The 7,051-nt window shown below is 31.1% G+C and overlaps 1 long non-coding RNA gene across 1 annotated transcript; it reads right to left on the reverse strand.

The window, feature by feature from the left end:
* Window positions 1–4,086: 4,086 nt before the first annotated feature.
* Window positions 4,087–6,779, reverse strand: LOC143046893 (uncharacterized). Its single transcript, XR_012969295.1, has 3 exons — window positions 6,641–6,779; window positions 5,579–5,713; window positions 4,087–4,847 (listed from the first exon to the last, which is right to left on the reverse strand). It is a non-coding gene; the product is annotated as an uncharacterized LOC143046893 (long non-coding RNA).
* Window positions 6,780–7,051: the final 272 nt, after the last annotated feature.

Consider the following 7,051-nt stretch of genomic DNA (forward strand, 5'->3'; position numbering starts at 1 on the left):
GTCCGAAATTGGTGTCCGTTCTCTAACTTATGTTTGCATCATTCAAATGTTATTAAACCTATACATAATGATCAATACAACCAAAAACAGATCGATTTTGAATTCATCGTTTTCGAATTCTAATTTAAAACGTGAAACAAACAAAAAATTTATAATGAAACAATCTATAACCTTCATTTTATAGTCTTTAACTGCATGATAAAGATACTGACGACGGAATATGTGATATAGATACAATGGATAAGCGTTGATTCTTGAAAAAGAAACCATGAGCCCGCAGGGCGAATGGTTTGTTTTTCATGAATCAACGCTTATCCATTGTATCTATCACTTAAACTATTGTGATAATGTCTTTTGAAAATTAAAGTCTATTCTTAATTAGAAGGTATTGTAAGTGAGTTTAATTAACCATGATATTATGTCAAACGATCCATTACAATAAATTAGATATCACAATTAAATATTTAAAAAAATACAAACATATTATAACGCAACACGTCTGCCCTTAAAGATCTTCATATCATCAGGCATCCGAATGTTATCTGTTTTTACAAAATAAGACATATTCGAACTTATTTCTATTTGAATAGATCTTAATGGAAATGGAGAATATGTCAAAGGGACAACAACCCGACAAAAACATTATATATAGTGCATATAATAAGCATGTTTCCGGAATTTCTAGCAATAAGCCTAATTCAAGACATATCACGATTTTCTAGCATAGGAATTTGCGAATTAAAATTTGTAAAATTATGTAGTAAAACAGATGAAATCATATAATATTAATTTATAAAACAAAAATGGACCATTATTATGCAATCCATTTTTGTTTTCTTTGAAACATATGGAATAGCCAACCATTATCCGATAATAAACGACCAAAATCGCCTTTTTACACAAAATATCCACAATAACATTCAAAACAAGAACAAAAACTGGAAATCTAGACTAATTTGGAACAACAAATAGAATTCAGGGATTCGAACCTAAACAGACAAGTCCTTAGCTTTAACTCATTTATCTTTACTGCGAAACCTCGTGGCTATCAACTCATACTATACGATTACCTATTATGTATATATTAAGGTACAAACCATGTGTGTCCGTTGTACCGATGTATATCATATATTCATTTATATATATAAAATAGACTTTTAAATCGTAACCGATTGGTAGCCCACAGGTTTCGTCGATTATGTTAATGTCAGTAACAAGTTACAAAACTTATGGACGGGTTCGATTCCCAGTGAAGGCATATAGAAATTACAAAAATTAAAGGTAAGTTTTTAAAAATAATTGCATTAGTGAACAGAAATCAGGAAATTAGTCAATTCAAACTTAATGATATTAGGAACACAAAGGAAACAATAGAATATAATCTGGTGAGTCCATATCAGCGACGGATTTAGGAAGCGTTGATTCTAGAAAAAGAATCCACGGTAAATGAATAGGCTAACGTCATCACAATGGTTTAAAGAACTCACATTCTGGTCTTTTTATATGAACTCAAATGGCCAATTCAAATCGTACCCATCAAAAATAATATATGGATGCAATTGTTGTTTTTTATTAACAGTAATGTATAATAACTGTTTAGCCGTTGCGCTAACTTTATATATTTTATGAATATGTCCAATGTAGACAGGCCGGCTGAAGACATATGTGTGTATCGGTAGAAAACTACAATAAAAGGTTTCATGATCATTTGAAAACAAAGAATAAGCTTGTTCTACTTGAGTAGTATTTGATACCCCTTTAGTTAACTTTGTAATAGAAACATGGTCACTGTTGGTCTTCCTCCAACCGGCAGTAAACCCTCGCCATAAGTGAGCGTATGACTGAGCGGAATGTGTTAGTTCGCGTGATAATAGGGACGTTAAATCTGATGCATCGCGTAAAGAGGGTGCCAAGCTATTTGAATGTTAACAAGCATTTCAACAACTGTTTCAGGGGTCTGTAATTGAAATGCGGTATAATTTCTGTATCTATCCAATGAACCTTAATTTTCCTTGACCTTCAACCCTTACAGCCTCTACCATACGACCTACCTATTGTAGTTTTTACAATTTTTGCCCTGAACATGCATTAAATATTTTCCACTGGACGTTTAGCATCCAAAAATCAATCAATCATGTCGGTGATATACTTACTTTAGCTTGTGAACTATACAGATTATATATTATAATAACCACTCTCCAGGAAACTTTGGACGCAAAGTAGTAATGCAAATATGTTATATTTCATTCCAAACATTCAACAGGATAATGTAACTGAAACCTCAATATCAAGTCTGATCGAAAACGTTGAAGCAATATCAATCGCTTGAAACGATTAAATCAACACAACATAATTTATGTTCCTCAAATGTAACCTTTTGGGAAATATTGCTTTCTGATCAACGGTATTAAAATGTTTAAAAAAAGTCTTCAGGAATATAATGACGTATAATGGATACGTAAACGTATTATTGTTTAACACATTCGAATATTTCTTTAGTATGCTCAAAATAAAATTTAAAATATTTTTCTAAAATTTTCCCTTGCGTTTCGAAATGGATAATAATTTTAAAATATTATGATTATTATTCGAGTATTTGAATTGCAAGATATTTGCAAATGGACCACAACAAATGAAGACTAAGCTCTGGTAGTCATTCGATCGTCTCCCTTCTTCAGATCAATGTCCGACGGGTGTGCTTATTTCCAGCAAATTTTAAAGTAGCTACGAATGACACGACTACAATTAAAAAAGGAAATAATTGTCCCAATAAAGCTCAATTGAGTATTTATGCGACACCAACATAATCTTGTCTACACGACATGAGGATCTATGTTAAGGGTATTCATCTCATCATAAAACTTTGAAATTTTACTGACCTCGTTTTAAATTTTGACGGAATTTTATCATTGACGTATAACAAAAGTAATGCTTTGATGCAAACGGAATTATTATTCAGTTTGTAAGATGGATTGAAAAAGCCATTTTGTTGGTTGTTGTATCTTACGTTACCGAAAACCAACTGAGTGATTCGTAAATATGAAATTGGTTATGAGTTCGTCAATGACTATAGTTTTATTTATAAAATTGTCATCATTATTTCGTATTGAAGCCTATATAATTTTCAATGGGACGAAACACAACATATTTGTAAAGAAGTGATAAAGACAACATATTGTTTTGCACAATTTATAACACAACTGATGAATACATACATAGCCATACATGTACAATATAATTGTAACATATTAAAATTAGCTTAGTGAATATTACAAACATTCAAGTTCAAGTCCAAAAATAGAAGTTTGAATTATTACAATATATTACATCGTAAATATTTCATTGTATGTTTATACATGTACTTGGCATGGGAATCGATTTAAATAATTCATTTTGACAACAAAAGCTTTTAACGCTTTATTATCTAAACACATTTTATTTTTTTCAATTCTTTAAAAATACATGCATATTAATTAAGAATTTTAAAATGAAATGTAAAATTGTAAATAATGTTTCTTATTTTTATCGAAATTGTAGCTTATTTAAATGATTAAACAAGAATGTGTCCAAAGTACACGGATGCCCCACTCGCACTATCATTTTCCATGTTCAATGGACCGTGAAATTTAGTAAAACAATCTAATTTGGCATTAAAATTAGAAAGATCATATCATAAGGAACATGTGTACTAAGTTTGAAGTTTATTGGACTTCAGCTTCATCAAAAACTACCTTGACCAAAAACGTTAACCTGAAGCGGGAAGAACAGACGAACGGAGGAACGAACGAACAGACGGACGGACACACAGACCAGAAAGCATAATGCCCCTCTACTATCGTAGGTGGGGCACAAAAAAGAGGTCTTATCAGTTTCCGAGATTAAATGTAAAATGACACATTGAGTCACTGCTAACATAGAGATAAATAATACATATGTATTAGTTATGAATAGTAATTAAAAAAGACACACTATGTATATTGCTAAATAAAAATACACACAAATATTAATAAAGCGTCAACAAATTATACGTGTACTATACACGGGTTACAACAAATGGAAGTTTTTAACGACCTTGACTGGCTATACACGGGTTAATTACATTTATTTTATTTTAATATCACCAGGTAAATCAAGAAAGTTTTCACACTTATTTCAAATGTCGCTTTAACTGAATTTAGTTCTTTCAAAATATTGTGACTTGTGCCTGCCACGGGTCCCTCATTTTTTACTTTTATGATCGTGAATAGTATTCCACACCTTCATCATAAATGCAATACTGGATAAGCGAAAAGCATTTAATTCTAACGAATAAATAAATTTTACTTTTAACTATACATTTTATACTGTTGTTTCCGTTTCATCAAATGGTAACATTGTCATGACGTTTTCTAGCAGTATAGGTATAGATTCAGGAATTTATTGTTTGACTCAATGCCTTGAAAAGGTTTGAAAATTTATGTTGACCTCTTAACGCCTTTTGAGTATGAGTGTCTATAGTTTATGGACGTATATCAAACATCAACCTTCCTCATAATTTGCAGAAGTATAACTTAATATTATTAACTTCAGTTACGGGTCACACATTTGTTAGGTGATACTTTTCATGTAATAACACGAATAATAACAATTATTGTATCACAAACGTTATAAAAAAGTACCAGAAAAAAACCATTACACTATTGTACAAATAAAACAAACAGCAGCATAGTAAGACTTAAATATCACAAAAAAAAACAAATCTCCAAAATGATCTAGAATGAACATTCATCGTACGAGAAACATCAGGGATACAAGGATGGGTACCACGTACATGTATGACAAAGATGCGAATTTGACAACACCACTGCCTGAAAAAAGTATTAAAACAAAACATTAATTAAAACTAGCTATACGATTTTTAAATTCTAACTCATTTAAGATAACTTCAATGAAGTAAATGATAAAACAAACTTTATTATTTGCCATATTGGTTGTGTCATTGGCTAAATTTGCAAAACAATTACTGTGAATAAAATCTAAAAATTCGTCCTTGAAAACTAAAAAAAATAAAGTACACGATTTAGAAGACAGAAAGTAATTCAGACTTAAACACTATGTATTGGTCGTTGTTTGTAACTGAAATATACGTAAAGAACTCGTCGTAAAACTCCGGTAGTTGTAATCTTGTTTTTTTGCCATTTTGGTCAAAGTAAAAGATTTAATTTTGAATACATATTTTTCAAGAATGATATCTAGAAATTAGAGCCTAAGCGGGCACTTAATAGGAATCGAAGATATTATGCTTGGGATATGGTACGACAGAAGAGCGTTTCGTCTTCATAAGACTCATAAGCTCGAATGAAACAATCGTCAAGTGGTTGCTACTATAAAATTGTGACTGTATTCACGGCATTGTCTTCATGTATTTTACGATGACAAATATTTGAGAGTCTTCTTCTGGATACATGTACTTGGCTTCCTTGGTGTTACTAATACATACAGATAATAGAAATATCAAGATCAAATGCTAAATGTAACGGCTACATTCACCAGTTTGGATCGAATGTTGGCAATAAATTACAATTTAACTCAAACTTACACATGGTAGGAGTGGTGGTTGGTGATGCAGTATAACCTGCATCACATTCACATATAGTTGGAGAAGCAACAGTGTCACAAGTAGCATGGGTTACACACCCTCCATCAACACAACCTGTTTCATCTGGGTTCTTTCCTGCAATTAAAATGGACACATACATATTTGGTATACGTTAATGTGACATAATTAAACACAAAGAAAATAAATTAGTCCATCAGACTAGATTGGTTCATATATAGTTAGTCACGCTGTCAATTTAACACTTGAGTCTACAGTTGTGAACAAAACCAATTAGCAGTGATTACATCAAAGATATGTAACATACTCTTCGAGTTCTCGAAAGAAAACCAAATCCAGGAGAAACAAAAATAATTAACATCGACGATAGATTAAGATATTCAGCAGACCTATCAGTAATTGTGGTATCCTTTGTCTCAAGTTCACTGGGATATATGAGGTTCATGCAAACACTGACTGAATTGTGGGTTATTTACTTACAAATTTACTTATAGAACATCGTTAATGTATCTTTACACAATGCTCATATATAATATTATAAGCAAACCTTTAATATAATAATATTTTTCAATCTAGCAATTTAACAATCAAGAGAAATCGACTTTTCAAATATACATTTCGCAGTTAAGTCGATTATTAATGTAACCTGCACACAGTTACAAATTCAGTACATTCATCCTTTATCTAAACATGTGGTCTAAAATCATGTAAAAAATACATGTAAAACTTTGTCAGAAACGATGATACCAAATATATTGAAAGCCAAGGAAGTATAACAACATCAACACATATGTTATGATCAAATTAGGTACATAAAATAATAATCAGATCTGCAAGTATAGATATTAAGTGAGGTTTGCATGTGCAATTTACATAATTCCAATGAGGTATGTTCAAAAAGTCGGTGTTAAAATATGACTTAAGAAAGAAAGTGTAAATATGCACCTCTTGTTTGAGCAAAAACGAAAAGTATTGATTTTCATTTAAAATTGACACAAAACACAAGTAGTTAGTTACAACATAAGTTTATATGTTTAGTCTTACTGATTGTGCAAGCGGAGCCGGCTACATAGTGGGTGGTTTTACACAGGCATTTAGCAGTTCCATCTACTCTACATTCCGAGTCGGTTACAGCACACTGATCTGTAGCAGAATCTGTGGCGTCGCAAGTTCCATCCAAACCAACAACTGTAATTTGTAATAAACATAAAAAAAATATGGGTCTATACCGTTGTATCTTTAATTGAAAATTCTAACAAGGTTATTAAAAAATTCAAACATGTATTTTTGGAAACCATATCAAAGGAACACAACACAATCTCTGTTTGTCATATACAGTTTAGTTATATAATTATACTATTATATCCATAAAACATAAACAATCTGACTATAGGCAAACTGTTTCTTTGACGAGTTTAATTATCCATATTTCTCATGTATAAATAAAGTTTGCTA

Source organism: Mytilus galloprovincialis, chromosome 9 (assembly GCF_965363235.1).
Source record: "Mytilus galloprovincialis chromosome 9, xbMytGall1.hap1.1, whole genome shotgun sequence".
Lineage (NCBI taxonomy): Eukaryota > Metazoa > Mollusca > Bivalvia > Mytilida > Mytilidae > Mytilus > Mytilus galloprovincialis.